The sequence below is a fragment of the Neofelis nebulosa genome, chromosome 1 (assembly GCF_028018385.1).
Source record: "Neofelis nebulosa isolate mNeoNeb1 chromosome 1, mNeoNeb1.pri, whole genome shotgun sequence".
NCBI lineage: Eukaryota > Metazoa > Chordata > Mammalia > Carnivora > Felidae > Neofelis > Neofelis nebulosa.
This window is the reverse complement of record NC_080782.1, coordinates 124,504,847-124,524,519: the sequence shown is the minus strand read 5'-3', so window position 1 is coordinate 124,524,519 and position 19,673 is coordinate 124,504,847. Positions and strand designations below refer to the sequence as shown.

General features: G+C 56.4%; 1 protein-coding gene across 3 annotated transcripts in view; it reads left to right on the top strand.

Annotated features, from left to right (window-relative positions):
• Window positions 1-5,100: 5,100 nt before the first annotated feature.
• Window positions 5,101-19,673, top strand: part of CXXC5 (CXXC finger protein 5) — a 35,332-nt gene continuing 20,759 nt past the window's right edge. Inside the window, exon 1 of one of the 3 annotated variants that reach the window (XM_058734987.1) lies at window positions 5,101-5,652. The gene's annotated coding sequence lies outside the window, so the exon portion shown is untranslated. Of the gene's footprint in view, window positions 5,653-5,691; window positions 5,816-19,673 lie in introns of those variants that run through there. The other 2 variants (XM_058734961.1, XM_058734969.1) reach the window with 2 other exon arrangements.

Below are 19,673 nucleotides of genomic sequence, written 5' to 3'. Positions count from 1 at the left end.
CAGCCAGGGGCATGATGTTCCCGGAACTGCCCCTACTCCCTTTCTTCGCTCCACACACAGGCTGAGTTCCCTGCGTCTGGCAGAGAATGGGCTTGTCCGGCATGTGCGTAGCATGTCTGCATGTCTGTGGCAAAAGGGGAAATACAGAGTGTGAGCGTGTGTGTTGGCCTGGTCTCTGCTCCCTCCCAGCCTCACCCCATAGTCATTTTGTTCTGTGACTGGAGTCCCCCCCAACCCTGCCCTCCTCCTTTCTCAAGTTTACACAGCTTAGGTCTCTGCTGGGGCCACTAAACTGATTTCTCAGGGATGAGTGGGCCTTGGCATCCTAAGAGACAGACCTGGCTTTTCTGAAATTCTTTTCTAGTTTCACACTTCTCTTTTTCCTTCAAAGGTCATGGTGGCAGGGTTGGTGAGACCTAAGGGCCAGTGGTCAGTATATGAGGGTTGAGAACCCAGAGGCCCGGGGCCTATGTCTGAGCAGTTAAGTTTCTCTCTTCCCCTGCCCATGTTTGCACCCCTAGTCCTGCCCTGAGATTTTGGTTGAGGTCACAGTCCAGTGTGACCTCACTGAAGATTATCCTGTACCCTGCCCTGAGATAGGGCTCTAAATGTCCTGTTTCCATCTTCTTTGATACAAGCGAGGGAAGCAGGGCCCAAAGAGGGGCCCTAGACATTAGACCAGGCTCCGGACTGGCCATCTTTATTGAAGACCCTAACTCCTACAGCCCTCCCTATGCAGCCACTTCCCAGTCATTGGATGTTTAATCAATGACCAACATTAGTTGATAAATGACAGTTGTGGAAAAGGCAGATCCCTCAGACAAGGCATGGATTTAAATCTGAGTTTTGTTACTTTGTAACCTTAAGTAGGTATCTGAGCCTGAGGATTAAATAAGCATATGCCCAGAAAGCAATTAGTGTGGTGCCAGACACATAGGAAGTGTGCAGAAAGACGTGGGCTACAATTGTTATTACTGGTACCTATTTAGTGCCAGGCTTCAGGCACAGGGCAGATAGGAGAGTCGCCCTTTCACTTCATGGGTGGTAGTAGTGAGGGGACAAAGAGACAAATGAGCAAATAAAACCTATTTCTGTGCAGTGTGGTCACTGTGACCATAGGAGGGGACAGATGAGGGGGCCCCAAAGCCAGGCAACAGAGTACAGTTTTTCTACCTGTGCACTGCAAAAAGGCACCTGGTAAACAGAGCTAGGGACACTGAAAGACAGTCCATGATCTATCAAGAGCATGGGGCGCCTGGGTGGCTTAGTCTGTTAAGCATTCAAATTTGGCTCAGGTTATGATCTCACAGTTCATGAGTTCAAGCCCAGCATTGGGCTCTCTGCTTTCAGCACAGAGCCTGCTTGGGATTCTCCTCTGTTACCCCCTCTTTCTGTCTCTCCCCACGCTCTCTCTCTATCAAAAATAAACATCGGGGCACCTGGGTGGCTCGGTCAGTTGAGCATCCGACTTCAGCTCAGGTCATGATCTCACACAGTTTGTGGGTTCAAGCCCCACGTCAGGTTCTGTGCTGACAGCTCAGAGCCTGGAGCCTGCTTCACATTCTGTGTCTCCCTCTCTCTCTGCCCTTCTCCTGCTCATGCTCTGTGCTCTGTCTCTCCTCTCTCAAAAATAAATAAACATTTAAAAAAATTTTTTTAACTTATTTAAAAATAAATAAATAAACAAACATTAAAAAAAAGAGTGTATTTATATGGGGTGCATGGCTGGCTCAGACGGAGGAGCATAGGACTCTTATTGCCAGGTTGTGAGTTTGAGCCCCATGTTGGGTGTAGAGATTATGAAAATAAGTAAACTTATACAACAAAAAAAGGGTGGACCTACATCTGCCAAAAGAGAGTACCTTTTCTACTTTGTACAGAGGCTAGCAGTAGCCCTGTAGATTCGGGCCAAACTGATGCTGGGAATGGAAGTCAAAGAAGTGGGAGGTGACACATGCCATGGTCTTCAGCGAGTTCATGAGATAAGCTTGATGAAGGCCCTCCTGGCCAGAGAGAACAGTACCCTCAGCCATGGAAAAGTGAAGGGATTTTTGGGGTGTCCGAGGGAACCACAAGCATTGGATAGTGTTGGTCTGCAGGGCCCAGGGATTGCAGGCAGTCCTAGGGCTGATTAGGGAAGTCAGGTTGAGCTGGGGAAGGGGCTTGGCTGGAGCTTATGGGTTCTGAGGAATCACTACCGGAAGTGATGGAGGTGAACCCCAGGGCACATCCATCTGTGAGAAGACTCACTAGGACAGCAAATCACCTCAGGGGTTAGGAGAACAACTTTGGTGCCAGTCTCACTTAAGTTTCCTCATCTGACAAATGGGGATGATACTACTGCTGAGGCTGAATAAAGGATTAAATGAGTTTATGTACCTAGCTGTTTAGCCTGATGCCCTACTCATAAAAGCTTCATAAATGCCAGGTGTGGATATCATAACCAGGACAGGATCCTGGACTGTCACATTCCTGCCCAGAATATAGTGAAGGTGGGTGCAGGGCTCCTCTTTCTCTGCAAGGTGCTGGAGACTTCAGAAATTTGATAGCTGAATCTAAGCTGATTGGTTGCATAACAATGTGAAACCTAAATATTCTTTTTTGGAGGCAAGGAATGAGGTGAGAACAGTGAACCAGGATGGCTTCACTTCTTGTGGAAGGGGTCTGGGTGGGGATGCTCTCCAGAGACCTCCCAGGAGTCCTTTCTGGGTGCCCCCACTTGTTTGTTATAGGGAAAGTTCTCTGTGGATGGCCTGCACATGACATTTCCTTTCAGGTTGTGTTCTCCCTATGGATACTTCTGCCTCTCTCTTCTTTGGTTCCTACCTGGGTTGAATAGGTGAGAGTCTGAGTCTCCCTCCAGGAGAAGACCAAGGTTCCAAGATCCAACCTCTAAACTGGGCCAGGCATATACCAATACTCCTTGCCTGAGAAAGTCATCATTGGGATCATTTGGCTCATCTTCATTGCAGCCTGCCACCCCTTGGCCTTTGCCCTCCTGACTTCGTTGGGAGGGGGGGCAGGGAGTGGGGGCCAGAGGTGGGCAGAGGTCTTACACACACACACACACACACACACACACACACACACACACAAAGTGGGTAATAATAATTTCCTTAGGTGGAGCTACTACCCACTCTCCATGAATATCACCAGCATGAAGCTTTTTTTGGGTGTGCAGAACCTGATTCTGCACTGACCCTAGACTGTAGGAGCCCTTCAGGACTGAGTTTCATTTCTTTGCTCCTAGTCCTCTGAGGCCTGCTGCTAACTCCTGGAGAATAAGTTCCCCCTCACAGTCAGTGCTCAGCTTCCCCAGAAAGGTAAGTAGAGGTGGGCTAAGTACTTAGAGATTCTGGAGGATCTAGACCTGGGACTCTGCCTCCTTTTTCTTATATGGTTAGTGCCCAGTACAGTACCTGACACTCAGGGTGGGGCCCAGAATGTCTCTCTTTAAGCAGTTTAGGGTGGTAATCTAGAGGTGTTCAATTTTCTTAAAACTGTGTTCCCATAGCAAGTACCTTGCTTTTACTCACATGGTTCGTTTGTTTGAGGTGGCTTTGAGGAAGGGTGCTGGAGAAAAGAGAGGAGAGAAGAGAAGAGGGCTAAACACCTCCCTTAGGAGCCATTCTTAGCCCTTAGTTAAGGAAGGACACTTCTCAGCATTTGTGGAAAGGAGGGAGTGTCCACGATGTCTCTGGAGGGGTCACTGCCTGTGGCTTGGAAGGTCAAGATGGGTAAAGAAGCAACACATTTCAGATGAACTCTGCCCTTTGACATCTCCCTAACTCCCCTATGCCTGGTTGGGTCAAGGTCCCAAGGCCAAATTTAGAAGGCTTGGGGAATGGGCTGCTCCCAGAAGACCCAGGCCCCAAGGCCCTCTCCTGCCTTGGAGACAGGCAGGCCACACAGAGAGGAAGCAGTGAGGTGGGAGCTGGTTTCAGTTCTCCCACCAAGGCTGTGCCAGTGGCTGGAGGCACGGGGTTAGAGGCTGTTAACTCTCTCTTATCTGAGCTGCAATAGATTTGGGGGTGTACATATAACCCTAGGCAGACTTCCTGGGCACGCTACCCCTCTCTTATTAGGGTCTCCAGTCGGGTTTTTTTGTTTTGTTTTTGGTTTTTGCCTGGAGGAAACATAAACCCACCTACAAATTCCACAGAATCAGAGAAACTTCCCACTTTGGGATTATCTGCAGTTTGGGATTATATGAGCCTGGGGCTTGCTCTGTGGGCCCCTGAAGTGAAGAGAAGACATCTGCAGCTTTAGGATTAGCCCAAGCTGGGCAGATGGAGGGGGCACTGAGTGAGGGGAAGGATATTCGGGCGCAAATCTGTACCCTGGGCTTTTGTTCTCTTTCAACCAGTTTCTACTGAGTACTGCTCTGTGCCAGGCACTGTTGCAGGCTCCGTTTGTAGGCCACAGTCTCAGGGATCCACAATGTAGTTGCCTTAGCCCCAGGAGTCAGGGCTTGGACTAGCGCTGGAGTAGGAGAGAAAATGTCCTTTCTTAGATCGCTTTCCTCATCTGTAAAATGGGGACAAGAATCTTCTCTCCTAGTCTTCCCGGGAACTAGAGCCTACTGAGTCCCGGAAAGTGCTTGGGGAAGGGTGGGGTCTTTGAACCGGCGTCTAGCTCCAAGTGCCCTAGGCTAGAAGTTCCAGGCCCCACGCGTACCAGAGCTGAGGGGAGAGGCCAAGCCCTCCCTACTGGTCCAGGTAGCTTCCGGCGTGCTTAGGCAAGGGGGCAGAGGGACCGCGGATTTCCCCGAGAGGTAGGTCGTCGAGACCAGGTCGTCACAAAATAGGGAAGGTCCTCTTATTTTTTGTAAAGTTGCGGAAAAAAGAGATGAAGACGGGGTGCGCTGGGGAGCTGAGCCTGGGCCGACCTCGTCAGAGCGTGGGGAGCTCGAGGCGCAGTGGCTGCGGCTCCGGCCTCAGAGCCTGCGGCGTCCAAGTGGCCAGAGCTGCGCTGGGAGGGAGGCGGAGGGAGGAGGGAGGGGAGCTGAGGTGGAGGCGGGCGGGCGGGCGGGGTGGGGGGGGGGGGGGGAGAGGAGGGAGCGTCGAGTCCGGTCCGGGTTTTGCCGGCAGCCCCCGGGCAGCGTTCAGAGCTCCTGCCCGGGCGGGCGCGCGGCGGCGGCGGCGGCAGAGGCGGCGGAGCCTGAGCGGGGATGTAGAGGCGGCGGCACTGGCGGCAGCAGAGGCGGCGGCGGCGGCAAGAGCAGGCGCCCGAGCCGAGCGAGAAGAGCGGCCGAACCTTGCCCCCCGAAGCCGGGCCCCGCGTCCCAGCCCTGCCCAGCCTGCGCCCAGCCATGCGCGCCGCCCGCTGAGTCCGGACGCCTCACGCTGCGCCCTCCGCCCGCCGCGCCGCGCTTCGCTCGGGGGTGATTAGTTGCTTTTTGTTGTTTTTTAATTTGGGCCGCGGGGAGGGGGAGGAGGGGCAGGTGCTGCAGGCTCCCCCCCCTCCCCGCCTCGGGCCAGCCGCGGCGGCGTGACTCCGGCTCCGGACCCGGGCACGGCGGGCTGCGCGGCTGGAGCGGAGCGCACCGCGGCGGTGGTGCCCAGAGCGGAGCGCAGCTCCCCGCCCCACCCCTCCCCCTTGGCCTCGCGGCGGCGGCGGCGGCCGTGGCGGCTTGGACGACTCTGAGAGCCGGTAGGTGTCGGGCCACGGCCCTCCCCCGACCCCCCCGGAGGCCGGCCCCCTCCCCTTCCCCGCCTACCTCCCTCTCCTCCCTCGGGGCCCGGTGCGCGGCCGGGGCCGGAGTTCGCTGCAAGTCGGCGGAAAGTTTGGCGGCGCGAGCTCCCCCGAAGTTCAGGTGCGGAGAGCCAGGGACGGGAAAGGAGGGGTCCGTGTTTGGGAGGGGCGGGGGGCGCCCGCAGGCTGAGCCGCGGAGCCCTGTAGCCTGGGAGCCCTAGCGCCGGTGATCGCTCGGTGGCCGCTGCTATACTCAAGCCTCCCCAAGCCGCAGTCGGCTCGGTCGCAGATCACTGAGTACAGACAAAAAGAGGGGTTTTAGGGTCGGGGACTGCGGTTTGGGCGCCGTGGGTTGGGACCGAGGCTCTCCCTGCGGGGTACCGTCCCCTCCCCAAGTACTCGAGCTTGAGGGCGCTGGGGCGGCGGGAGCCCGGGTCCTCACCTCTTAGTGTTGGGCGGGCGCTCCGCTTGCGGGGGCGGCTGATTGGAGATATGCGGCGCGCACTCCCCCCGTCAGACCCCTCGCAGCCCTGTGTTTTGGGGGCTACAGTAACTGCTGCCCTGGACCACGCGTGGCTGAGTCTCACCCCTCCACTTGGAGGGGGCGGCGGCCACTTCTATATTTCCCCTATGGTTCCTCGCCCCCGCTGCCCGCCGGGTGCCTGGCGGGCTGATCAAGTTTGACCTTTCCCCCCCCCCCCCTTCTTTTTTACCGTCTAAGTATCAACCCCCACCACAACCTCCGCTCTCCGAGGCCTCTCTTTCCCGTCCTCTCCAGCCTTGGGGAGTCTTTCAGCCTGTCTCCCGAGCTCCGCGTGGCCAAGCAGCGTGCAAAGCCAGGGAGGGAGACTGGGGGTGTTCCTGTAGCTGCGGAGTGTGGGAGGCGGGTGTCCCAGGCGCCTGCCTCGCTGCTTTGGCCCCAAATTTACCCATGAAGTTCGGCCCCAAGCCCCCCTCCCCTTTGCTTCCCTAGAGCGAGGGGCTGAACCGCCGCGAGAAGAATGTGTTAATTTTCTTGCTGGGGGAAGTTGTCCTCTCCCGGAATGGGCTGCTTTCCGGCGGGGAGCGCGGGGTGCGCCTGGCTTTGTTTATTTGTAGAATCGACAGAAAGTGAGTGACCCCAGTTTTTAAATTGGGGGGCTGCCTCCGGGACCTGTCAGAAGAGCTGAAGCGCCCAATAAGGGAGCAAGATAGCTTTTTTTTTTTTTTTTTTTTTTTTCCCCCGCTCGGAAGGGGTGCGCGGAGTTGGGCTGGTGCCATGGGCTGCAAGGAGGCAGCAGCAGATTTGGGGGGTTCTGTAGGGACTCATCCGTCAAGACCCACACCTTCCTTTTTCTCCCGAGACAAGGGTCTGAAGGCAGCCGCGCCCTACTTTGCCCCCAGGATCCTGGGTGGTCTGCGAGTCGCATCTTCGTGTTGGGGGAGAGCTGAACCGGGATCCGGCGAGCCAGCTTCTTGACCTCCGCCTTTCCCTGAGCGGCGGGCGCTGTTCGGAGCCCTCGGTTTTGTGGTGGGCCCAGCCCCCCCGCGTTTGCTCAGGAAGCGCTGGGGAGGGGGGCTTGTGTGTTCGTTCGGCCCTCGCCCCCGCCGGAGCCGCCCCGGGCGGCTGGCAAACAGAGTCCCTTTCAAGTTTTCCGCTGGGGCCGCCTGGCGGGGGCTGCGTGCGCGGTCGCTGCGGACTTGTTTGGAGCGCTATTTGAACGCCCGGCGCCACCTCAGCTGCCCCGGCCCGCGGGGGCGGGGGTGTCCTTCCGTGCAACTGAGAGCATTTCAATTAGATGTTTTTACCGGTCGCACTGGCCTAAGCTTCGCGTGAGCCCCCTCCCGAAAGACCCCGTATCCTGGGTCCCAACTGCCGCAGGAACCCCAGGAACTGGTACCCGAGGTCTCCTCCCAACTCTTTTTTTTGAGAGCGATGAGGGGAGACTGAGGTCGGTGCTACCTACTACTGTCTAGTGTTGATTTAGCAGTTTCCCTGGATGAGACTCAAGCAGGAGCTGAGGGGGGGGGGCGGGTAGTGGCCCGCTCTGCAGCTGTCACCCCCCTCCCAGAACGGAAATCGTTCTCTCCTGGGGAGGAGGGAGAGGGGGTGATTTTTGTCCTGGGAAGGGGTGGGAACAGCTGAGGAAGGTTGGCGTCTGAGTTCTCAGTCAGCCCTGGGGAGCTTGGTAGAAGCACCCCCACCTCATCTTGGCATGAGCTGGGGCTCTCCCAGGGAAGCCCCTAAGCCAGCCTTGTGGCTCCCTCTCCAAAGCCACCTCCCTTTCCAAGGTGGGGGCAGAGGTTCCTCTGCAGAAGACAGACCCTTGGCTGGCTGGCTGTCGGTTGGCGCCTTATTTATGTGTGTATTTGGGCCCGGCTGTTTTCCCGGCTCAGCAGGTGACCCTGGCCTGGGCCTCCTATCTCTCCCCCGACAGAGCCTGTTGACTTACCCGTGGGCCAGCGGCCTCGTCTTTATCACGTGAGGCCTGGAATGTCCACCCGCCTGGGCTGGGCCGGGTGGGGGAAGGGAGAAGGAGGGGAGGATTCTGCATCCAGGGCCCAGGCCAGCACAGGCCTCTGTTCCATGGGTTCCCACTATAAGCCCCAACTCTTGATTCCTCTTTCTAGCTTTTTGCCTGCCTTCTACCCATTTGACAAGTATGAAACTGAGGCTTATAGGAGTGTGGCAAGCAGGGTTGTATCTGCATAAAGAACCAAGCCTCTGAGAATTAAATACCCCACCTTCTTTAGAGCCCCACCTAGCTATTTATGGGAGAGTGGAATGGAAATGGGGGTCTCTCTGGGGGGAGGGGTGTGGGCTGAGCTGAGGTCAGCTGACTTTTTAAGGATTCTAGATATGTCGGAGGAATGAGGGGGTATACTGATGAGCCAGACCCAGGCCTGCTTTCCTAGAGCCCCCTGTCTGGTGGGGTGACGATTAAGGCAGAACTAACTCCCCAGTCCTGGTGCTCTAGAGCATGGCCTTATTGGCCAGGGATGGGGCAGGGCTCATTTACTGTTATTACTGTTATTATTGTCTATTCTCTATATGTAAATAATTTATTCATTCATTGCCCCAACATACATTTTTTGAGCACCTACTATGTGTGAAGTCCCACCTTTCTAACTCTGCCCCTGCTTGGGAGGCAGGCCCAGGGTAGAAGCCCCTCCCTCTTTCCCCACCCGCTGGGGCCTGGATTGGGGCTTCCCACCCTTTTTTCTGGTGCTCTCCCTCCCTTATCCCTACCACCTGGTGCTGTCCTAGCCTCTCTCTCTCTCTCTCTTTCTCTCTCTCTCTCTCTGTGTGTGTGTGTGTGCGCGCGCGTGTGTGTGAAGTGTTCTTGATTAAGTGTATTAATAGTTAAACTCTCACTCATAGCTGGAACTCACCAGACCACAAAAAGCCTCCCCAGTTACTCACGCGCTACTGCCCAACAAGAATATCCCACTCAAGTTTTTTTTTTTTCTTTCTCTTACTTCCCCCTTCATTCCCCCCAACTCTGAGCCCACCTCCCAGGCTACAGGCAATGAAAAAGGACTGACCCCCTCAAAGACCCAGGAATCTCCCAGCCATTCCACCTGCCCCCTAAAGCCCAAGGCAATGTCAGCTGCTAGATGAGGCTGTGTGGGTCTAGTCTGTTGGTCTGGGATGTGGGAAGCTGGGTGGTGTGTGTGCTTATGACTCAGGGCATGTGGTATCTGTAAATCTGTGTGTTGAACGTGTGTCCGTCTGCCTGCCTTGGGGGGGTGGGAGTCTGAGCATGTGTATATTTGTGCATCAGGGCATGTGTATCTGTGGATCTAGGAGTTGTGTATGTCTGCATTGCATCTGTACATGTGTGTTTATGAATCTGAGTATATATCTGAAAGTTGGATTTGTCCTTGTGAATCTGGGAATGTGCATATTCTGAGTTGTGTGTGCTTAGAATTTTGGAGTGTGTACTTGTGATTTGTGTATATCTGTGTTTTGCGTATTGTAAATCTGGGGGTGTCTGACTCCCTGAGTAGTGAATCTGAATTGGGAAAGTGGTATGTGAATCTGGGAGTGGGCATATCTGAGCTGTGCGGGCAGTGGTCTGTGTCTGTCTTTGGTGGCTGGTGTCTGTGTTCCTTTCTTTTTCTGTATCTGTCTGCCAGTCTGTCTTTCTGAGTCTCTCCCTCCCTCTTCCTCTCTGGTTGAGGCCGTGTGTGTGTGTGTGTGTGTGTGTGTGTGTGTGTGTGTGTGTGTCTGTGTGTGTCTGTGTAGCAGTGAACCTCTCCCACCCCGTCCTTCCCCTCCTCTGCCCTCCCTGGCAGTAACTGGGCAGCCTCCCCGTCTGCCTGCCTGCTGGGAGTTTTGGAAGCTGTGGAGGGAGACAGGCTGGGGCCGGGGTGACAGCGCGTATCCACGGCGATGGCAGCCTGTGATTATGGGAATAAAAGGATTTTAAGGTCATGGGTGTATTTTTTTTTTTTTTTTTTTTTTGTTCTGTTTTGTTTTTCCCCCCTTTGGTGGAGCCGGTGGCAGCAAAGGGCCAGAGCTGTGTGTCTGCAGGTTGGGAGTCTGTCCCCATGCAAGTGAACATGGATATGTGGTGCTTTCCTGGAAGCATGAATACATGTGTGCACATGCATGAGCAGAGCCTGTGAAAGTATGTGTTCTACGTGTGTTCTAGCTGCCTGCTCCCCATGTGAGAGGCCACAGGGCTATTCCCTGGGGGAGAATTCCCAGGAAAACTTTTTGCTTCTGGGAGAGACATGGAGCTGGAACCCTGCAGTCCTCTATATCCTTAAGAGCCGTCTGGCCTGATCCTTGCCTACCCGACCTTCCCTCCACAGTAGGGTGTCTTTTTCCAGAGACTGGCTGGGCCCAGTCACCTGGGCCAGGCCACATCTTGGGGTGTCAGTGCCCCTGGCCCTGCTCCAGTCCCTGTAATTGCATTCTGCCGCCTAATCCCCCGCCAGCTCAATTAGATCGCAAATTCTTCTTCATTTCCTGCCTCTGATGCTGGCCTCCCTCTGGGCTCGCAGGGCCTGGGAGAGAGGGAGGGGATCCTGCCCCCCTCCTGCCCGCACCAGGGGCTCTTAGAGGGTGTGATTAGTTGCTGGCACACTGGCCCTGGGGTGCAGGTTGGAACCTTGGGGGCCGACAGGACAGCTCTGTTGGCCTTCTTTGGACTAGCCTCAGTATTCCCATGCTGGGGGAGGGGCTTGTGTTACTGGTACATGGGCTCTAGGTAGACCAGACATCACTCTGGGCCAGGCCCCTACATACTGCCCTCACCCCGTGTCCCCACAGGCTCTGCTCGTGTTCTGTTTCCAGAGCAGTTGCTGGTCACCCTCTGGCACAGTAGTCGTGACCTTGTTTTTGACCTTTCATTGGTGTCTGTTCTGGAGGTCAGTAGGACCACTGAGCTCTTCTCTACTGGGTCCTCTTAACTTCCTCCCTTGTCTCAAGGGAGACTCTGACCTCACCCAGACAAGTGTGTTTGAGCCCTGGCTCTGGAGTCACACCTCATTCCAAATCTTGGCCACGCCACTGTCTAGCTGGGTATATGACCTTTGGGTGAGTTGTGTTCTCTGTGATCCTCAGTTTCCTTATCCCTGAAATGGGGTAATAAGAGTGCCTGCCTCACAAGGCCATTTTCAGATGGACACAAGGATAGTTGGTCAGTGCCCAGCACCAGTAGCTAACCCACAGCATGCAATAAAAGTTGGCTTTCCTGGTGACAAGGACTTCATACCCCTAGTGAAAAGGAAGAAAAGAGTTGGTGGCTCACACATAGCATTTCCGTTTCCATTCTGCTCATTACCAGGTGTGTGACGTTGAGCACATCACTTTGCCTCTCTGGGTTTCTCTTCCCCATCGTAAAATGGGACTGGTTATAGGCCTGACCTCCTAGAACACACGGGAGGGCTATCTGCATGCAGATGCTTGGCCCCAGCTGCCCGCCCCAGCAGGTTTTCACCATATTGGTTACCTTCCTTTTTCTTTCATCACACCAAGCCTAGGGTGGTGTGGGACTGGTGAAGGCTCAGGCGCAGGGACAGGGGGACTGGCCAAGGTCATGAGGCCCGGGTGGGGTGGGAGGGCTAGGGGATGACCTGCTGGCTTGCTCACTCGTTTACTCGCTGGCTCAGCTGAGCTGTGAGGCATGGACTTCCCTCCCCGCTGGTCTCTGTGGAAAGTGGTGGCTTGGCTGATTTTTTTCTGTAAAGGGGAAGCTGGATGTCTACCCTCTCCTTCCCCAGGAGGCACCGGTGGCAGCGGCTGTGCTGACAGGCCTCCTGGCCTTCTTGCTCGGGTAGCTGGCAGCTCTGGAAGGCCGACTGCACACAGATCAGCCACAGGAAAGAGGGAACCGCGAAGGTCCCCTGCCATCACTCATCCCCACGGCCCCTCCCACCCTCAGCCAAGTCCCTTTGGATGGAAAGACAGAAAGGAGCCACAGCAGGAGAGTTGGGGAGACTGGCTCTGCCAGAGGTGGTGGAGAGGGATGGGGTGTGGGTAGGGGGTCAGGAGCCCTCTGCTGCAGGGTCCCAGGATCTCCCTGGCTAGTCTTATTTCTATGACCTCTGTCACTCACTGGCCTAGGTTCTTTAATATTTCATGGCCTGTGGAGCCAGCCCCCTGCCCTAGCCCCCTTTGTCTGTCTGCTTCCCCCCTTGGGGCATCCCTGTCGCTGAGTTGCTGAATTACTGACCCCAAGAGGCTGCCTTCCCGTTCCCCCAACTGGCCCCAACACCTTCTGTACCCCTCCTGACTTGTCTCCCCACACCTCTACTTGTCACACCTTCCACCTCATACACATCGTCTCCCCTTCTCTGACATCTCTGACCATCTCCCTGCCCTTTTCCTCCATTTTCCTCTTTTGTTGGCCTCCTCCTCAGCGGAACAGAAACCGTGGCAACTGGTCCGTCTGCCTGCTCCCCTGTCCACCCCTTCCTGCCCCCTCCCCCTAGCTGTGCTGGGCGTGAGAGCTGGTTTTATTTATTTTTCTGTTTGTTTGGGAAGAGGGCAGTGGCAGTTCTGGGCCCTGGCTGCTGCGCTCTGCCTAGAGCGGCGGGCAGGCGGGCCGTGCTGGCCTCCCAGGAATGTGGCTGGGACGCCCCGCGCTATATTTACTCCCCTCCAGCTGCCGGCCCCAGCAGGGCAGAGCCAGGCCTGCCCGGTGGCCCTGGGGGAGCCCTGTACCCACCCTCCCCTGTCCAGCAGACCCCACGTAGCCCTTGAGCCCACTGCTCCCTCCCTTCCCTGTGACCTCTTCTGACCTCCTTGGACTCGCCTGGCCTGCCAGCAGGAACACTCATGTGCCATGCCAGTACAGACACAAAGTGCGGGTGCTAGGGCCTGATTCCTGTGGGGCAGCACCTGGTAGCCCCACACCCCCACCCAGGGGCCTAGCTTAGGCCTGTAATCTGGTGGCCAGAACTATGCAAAGCATCTTTCTGGGGCTCTCCCCCCAGGCCTGGTCCCTGATCTTGCCACAGTGCCCTCAGCTCTGCTGCTCAGCAATGCTGGCAGGGGTAGGGTGGGTTGGGGCCTGGGGCAGCTTTGAGCAGCTGTGTTCTGTGCACTGCTCTCCCCCTCCCACGTAATGTGCCCTCTGCTAGACCTCCCGGGTTTCTCACATAGACATCTGTGTGCACACCTGAGTGCTTGGACATACATGTGCAACACATATGAACACATCCTGGATTATACCTTCCTTGGAGGCAGGGCCATGCCTCCTGTCATTGATTCCCTCATTCATCAGATGCTCATGGGGTTTTGTGAGCCCGCGCCTTGCCAGCCATGCAATGGGATATGGCAGTGATTCCTTCTTGTACCCCCAGTGTCTGGCACCAGCTAAGTAATGGAAGAGCTTTAGCTTCTGCTGTAATCAGTTGCTATCCCCCCATTATTACTATAATAATAATAATAATAATAATAATAATAATAATAATAATAAAAGTTTCCACAATGGTAATGGCAATGGCTAACATCCTAAACCCTTACTGGGGCAGGCACTGTGTTAATGGCTTTCTTTAGTCCTCACAGTAGCCCAGTGGTTGGATGCTGTTAGCATCCCAGTATACAGTTGAGGAAACTGAGGCTGGACAGTTTGTCACTTGCCCCAGGACTTGCCATTGGGGTTGGGTCCTGGCACAGCTCTTGACTGGCTGTGAACACCATGAGAATAGACACGGTTGGTCTGCATGTTTACTGCACCGTCCACACTGCCTGGCATACAGTAGGCACTCCCTGTGTTTGTTGACTAGAAGCCTTGCTCTCCTTCGTGGGGCCCTCATACCCCTGGCAGGGGGCCTGACGTGGTGTGTGTGTGGCGGGGGGCGATTGGCCAGTTGGACAAATGAATTAATGAACGATCAGATGATTCAGTGGGAATGAGTGCTCTCAGGGAACACTGGATGGGAGATGTGCTTGTGCTGGCGATTGGACTGCTATGTGGAGATCAACTGTCCCAGTAGAGGATTCTGAGAAGTGAAATGGGGGGAGGGGCTGAGAAATGTGGCCAGAGACCAGTAGGCTGCTGGGGCCTAGCCCTTGGTGCAGGTCATGTCTTCTGCCAAGATCTCGGTTTTTCCATCTGTCAAATGGGCTTGGGAGGCTTTGTCCTCGCTGGCTTTCAGTTGGCCTGGTCTGGGACTGGCCTAGGGAGCCTGAGAGGTGAGGGGACTGTGGTGGAAGGGAGGAAGCAGTGGGTGGTGAAGACAGGAAGATTAAGCGTGGAGCTTGGCTTGGAACCTGAGAAGCAGGGAGACCAGCCCTGACCTGACGCCTTGTCCTCCCTCTGAGCTGCAGGGTGGAGGTGCAGGTTCACAAACCTCTAGCTACCCACTCTTGTCAGAGCTGGGCTTCCTGACATCTGCAGTGTCAGTGGCTGTGTGTGCCATGAGGGGGTGGCCTGTCTTCCAGGACTAGATTGGCTCTATCTCCTGGCCCATAGCCGCCCCCCCCCCACCCCCCCCCCCCCCCCGCCATCCCCACCGCCTTTCCAGTTCCTGTTGATCCTGATGGGAGAGACCCACCCCTTCTGCATGACCCACCTTCTCCAAAGCTTAGATGGGGTCTTGGTTAGCTGGGTCCATAACTCCAGTTGAGAGTGGGCTTGGCCCCCTTTCTTCCTGGGAGTGTAAGATCTTGGTGGCCTAGAATTTTTAGTCACAGGAATTTAGAATCAATGCTTGGAGCGGAGGGATTCTTTTCAGGATTCTTGTCGTGTTGGGATTCTAGAATCACAGAACCATGAGTTTTACTGCAAAGGAAGCGTTGAATGGTCATGTTTCAATCTTGTTTGACGCTAGGGGACAGTGAGGATCTGAGAGGAGGGGCTTCCCTGTGGTGCCCTCAAGTGACATGAGTATGTACCTGAGACAGAAACCCAGGTCTGTCTCTGATCTACCCCTCTTTGGAGATCTGGGCTGGCATGGGGAGTGGGCTGTGTGGGCCCAGTCAGGCAGCAAGGGGGTGCGGCTGGCCTGTAGGCACAGGAGGGGTCCTTGTGGCGGTGCCCACCCACCCGCTGCCCACCCGCCTGCTGCCCACGCTTCCCGAGGCACCAGTGTGAGGAGGAAATGCCGGCTGTTGCTTCCAGCGACAGCCGGCAGGGCCGGGCGGCTTCCCAGCTCCCCCTCTGATTCATGGCCGCCTGCAGCTCCCCCCTCCCCTGGGGGCCTCAGCAGCCCCATCTGTGCAATGGGGAGAGGAGGCTCTACCCCAGAGTCTAGCGTCACAAAGGCAATGAATTTGGGGCTCTTTTCAAGATCACCATGATGCTTTGAGAGTGTTGGGAGACCAGCGTGGAATAGCCAGCTGGGCATTTGGACCCGGAGCATTGAGAAGTTCTGCTTGGAGTCAGTCACCCTAATGCCACCTATAGTCTGAATTGGTGCTGAATTGGTTCCTGGGGCAGACAGTGTGGTGGGTGGTAAAAGGAAGAGCACTGGATGGGAGGCTTAGGTCACTGGGCTCTGTCTTGACCTCAGTATACCCATCCGCAAAATGGAGGATGTTATTCAATGAGGTCTTATTCACTGTCAGCTCTACCTGGGTATGTGCTGGATGAGGTGCATACTGGGAATGCTGAGGCAAGTAGCAGAGTGGTGGGGCAGGGCGGGGGTCTCTTTGGCTGCAGACATGGGGCGGGAGTATGATTTGGCTGAAGGGGTGGCTCTAGGAGAAGGAATGAGGTAGGGGGGAGATAAGGAGCCTGCCAGCAAGGCAACGTCCAGCGGAAAATCCCAGCCATTCTCAGGAAGCGTTTCCTCCACCGGTCTCCTGGGAGGGAGGCGAGGCAAGCAGGAAGGCGAGTAGATGGGGGCAAACAAAGCCCCCCAGCCAGTCTGAGTGGAGATGTCCCTGGCCTGGCAGCTGGGCGGGTGTGCCCCTCGCACTGCGGGAGGGCTGGAACGCACCCCCCACCATGCTCTGAAACTGGGCCTGTGGTGGGAGGGCCAGGGCTGCCAGGAGGGGCCGGGCCATAGTCCAGATTTCAAAGCCTTCCCCAGGGGCCTCATGGTGCCCTCCGCCCTGTCCTGAGCTGCCGCCGCGGGGGTGGCAGATGCTGTTTCATCGGCTGAGGCAAGTGGGAGGCCTCCGGAAGGTCCTCCTGGGAGGTTCCGGGGGGCAGTGGGGGCGTCAGCAGCTGCCGCCCAGCCAGAGCTGGCTCACAGTGGCCTCCCAGGTCCCTGTGTACCCCAGGCTTGGGGCCTGGGGGAAGTGCTTTGGAATTGAGACTGGTCCCCCCTGCCTTTGCCTCACCCGCCCCCCCCCCAACACACACACACACACACACACACACACACACACACACACACACTGCCCACCAAGCTTCTTGGCTCTGGCCACCTCCCATCCCTGGCTGTGTCTGCAGAGCCCCCCGGGGAAGGCAGGGGAGGAGGCGCAGTGGGCTCAGAACAGCGGGTGCCCGTGCAGCCAAGTATTTGTGCGAGCTGTCAGAGACAGACAGGCATGTGGGGAATTTGGTGCGTGTGGGGCTGGGGGAAGCAGCCGGGTGGGCAGGCAAGCAGGGAGGGAAGGTGGGGGTGCCTCCCCCGCCTGTTGAACCCTGCAGAGACCACTGTTTTCCCCAGCCCCAAACCAGAAGGTGTGTCAGGCACTGTCTTCCTGCCTGTACCAGTGCAGTGAGACTATGACCCTTGCTAGGGTCTGATAGGGTGCTGACACTGGGGAAGGGGGTGCCATGTTGAGTGTCGGAGCCTGGGAGAAGCTGTCTGGTGAAGTGTGGAGCCAGGCAGGAATCCGGGTTGTGCCCGACTCTGGCCTCCAGGAAATAGCAGCTGTTATGCTCCCGTGTACCCCCGCCACCAACCCCCCTGCCCCCAAGCCTGGCACAACTTGTTTCCTGGCCAGGGTCCGGCTGGGGCAGATTGGAGGAGCCTGGTATTGCCCAGTCTGGGCAAGGAACAGGCTGGGTGGAAGGGGCCATGTTTATAAGCCTACAGGTACTTGGGGTGCTGGGGAGGGGCTTCCCCCAGACATTCTTTTGCGAAAGCAGGTTGGAGTCACTTGGATGAGGGGAACTTGGCCCTTCTTTCCCTGGACAGAGACCCCAATTTAGTCCCCTTTGGGGTCTGCTCTCCAGTAGTGCCTGTTAGGCATGTTAGGGCCTAGAGTTGAGTAATACTTGATGTTTCATATCTGAGAACCCAGAGAGGGGGATACACTGGCCCAAGATCACACGGTGGGCTCCCCAGCCTTCTCTGTACCCTCATGTGGGTGGGGCCAATGGGGGAGAGGTGAACATTGGGGGTTTGCTGGGGTGGGGGGACTATATTTAGTCCTGCAGAGCCAGGGGGCCCCTGGGAGCAGCTGTCAGTGGGGGGACAGACAGAGGCCTGGAGCTGCATTTAGTCTGGACAGAAATATCCTCCCCCCACCCACCCACCCACTGGCTGGGCGGCCAGGCTGCGGGCTTGTCCCCTGAGGGGCAGCTTGCCTGGGCCTGGCGGCCGGCGGGACAGGCAAGATGACCCGATAGGCTTTTCCCAGCTCAGGTTTCGATGAAACAGGAACCGGAGCCGCAGCTTGGGCTGTGGGGGCCAGGGCAGCCGGAGCCTAGGGGGCCAGGGCGGCCTCCCCCTACTCCCCCCTTCTCCCTGTGGTGCAGCCTCCCATTCTCTGAGGCCTGGGGAAGAGGCAGGTTATTTATCAAGCCAGCCTCCCTGCCGTGTCTGCCTGCGCCTCCCCCCACCTTGCCTCCCCCCACCTTGCCTCCCACCCCCCCCCCCCCCCACTCTTGTGCTGGCGGCCATGAGCCTAGCAGAGCAGGGTGAGCTGGGCGGGCGGGCAGGCGGCAGGATGAGCTCAGGAGACGTGAGTCACCCCATCCCTAGCAGCCCCACGAGGCCCTGCGGCCTTGCAGGCAGAGCGCACTCACGCACTCCTCACACGGCACACCCAGGGGCACACGCTTGGGACAGACACATTCACTCAGCACACGTAGTTCCACAGGACCCAGCACATACAACCAATGCACACAGTGCGGTCCTGGTCACCTAATCTGTGGACGCTTACAGTCACAGCCCTGGCTTCTGGCATGTACACATGCTGGCACATACGTAGTCACACGTGGGCGTGCTGTACCCCTGGGAGGACCCCAGACACTGCTGCAGTAAAGTTGTATGTCTGCTCCATCTTCAGGACACAGCCCACAACCACATGGTCCCATAGAATCGGGCCAGGAGCACTGACACAACAGAACCTGGCATGTGTGCCCACACATGTGTACACACACACACATGCAAACACACATGATACAGTTGGGGCACCACTTACCCAAATGACCATTGGCCAATGTAGAGTCACCTGAGTTGTGTAGGGTAGGTGTGAGAAGGGAAGTGTTTTCTCCCATCCCCCAGGCTGGCGTGGCTTTCTCTAGGGGAAGAGGCCCAAGTGTCAGGCTTGGAAAGGTTAAACCCACCCTGACCTCCAGGATGAAGTCTGACCCCGGTAGAGCAGGTTGGGTACAAATGGGGGAGAGATACAGAGGTAGCCAGGAAGAGGAAAGACCTGGAACAGAAAAGCTGTGGAAGATATTTTTTCGTGGGAGTGCCGAGTGGCCAGCTGCTGCCCCACGCAGGGGGCAGGTCCTTGGGAGTTTGGGGGTACCAGAAATTGGGGGAAGAGACCCCCTTGTTCTAGTGAGCTGTGCCCCAGGAGCCTGCCTGCTCACTCTGGCACCCGCTTTCCTCAGTTCTTTTGGATCCCAAATCTCATCTCCCCCACCTTGCAACTGGTACCCTGAGATTTAGAATTCAGACAAATTTCCTGGTTCTTAGTCTACTGGCCTACAAAATGGGTACAGAGTTGACCTGAATACAAGGAGCGGCTGGGCTGCTGGATTGGAGGGATGCCCTCAAGGAGCCTGTAAGTTTCTGCTGTGCATTGGGTCTAGGGCTTGTCTTCCCTGGACTGGGCAGAACTGGGGGCATGTCTATTTTTCATATACTGAAAAACACCAGTTTTCAGATTAGAGAATTGAGTCTGATGGGTCTGACTTCATGGTCATGAAGGGCTTTAGACACAATCACCCAGCACCCAGACTACAGATCATTCTGGCTCTACAAGGTTGAGAGAGCCCAGAAGGGGTCAAGAGGAAGGTGGCTGTAAGGTCTTGGGCCCAGGCTAGCTCCCATCTCCTGACCACACAGATCTCCCTCATAAAGGCCTAGACAGTGGTCAGGGAGGGAAGGAGGGGCCCAGGCATTCTGAAGTAAACAAACAGCAATGGTCAGTCAGGAGGATTGGATGTCCCCTGAGCCATGGACTCTAGTTGGACAGGCCTGGGCTCCAAACTTGGCTTGGTCACTGCCAAGTGACCAATCGTGGGCCACTCTGACCTCACTTTTGCCACCTATAAAATGAGTATGAGCCTTATCTCTGTGTCTCAAAGCTATGAGACCTGAAATAGATAGTGGGGTGTGGTTCTCCCTATGTCTCACCTGGATCTCCAGGTGAATCCAGACCTCCTCCCGAACTGACTGCTCCACCA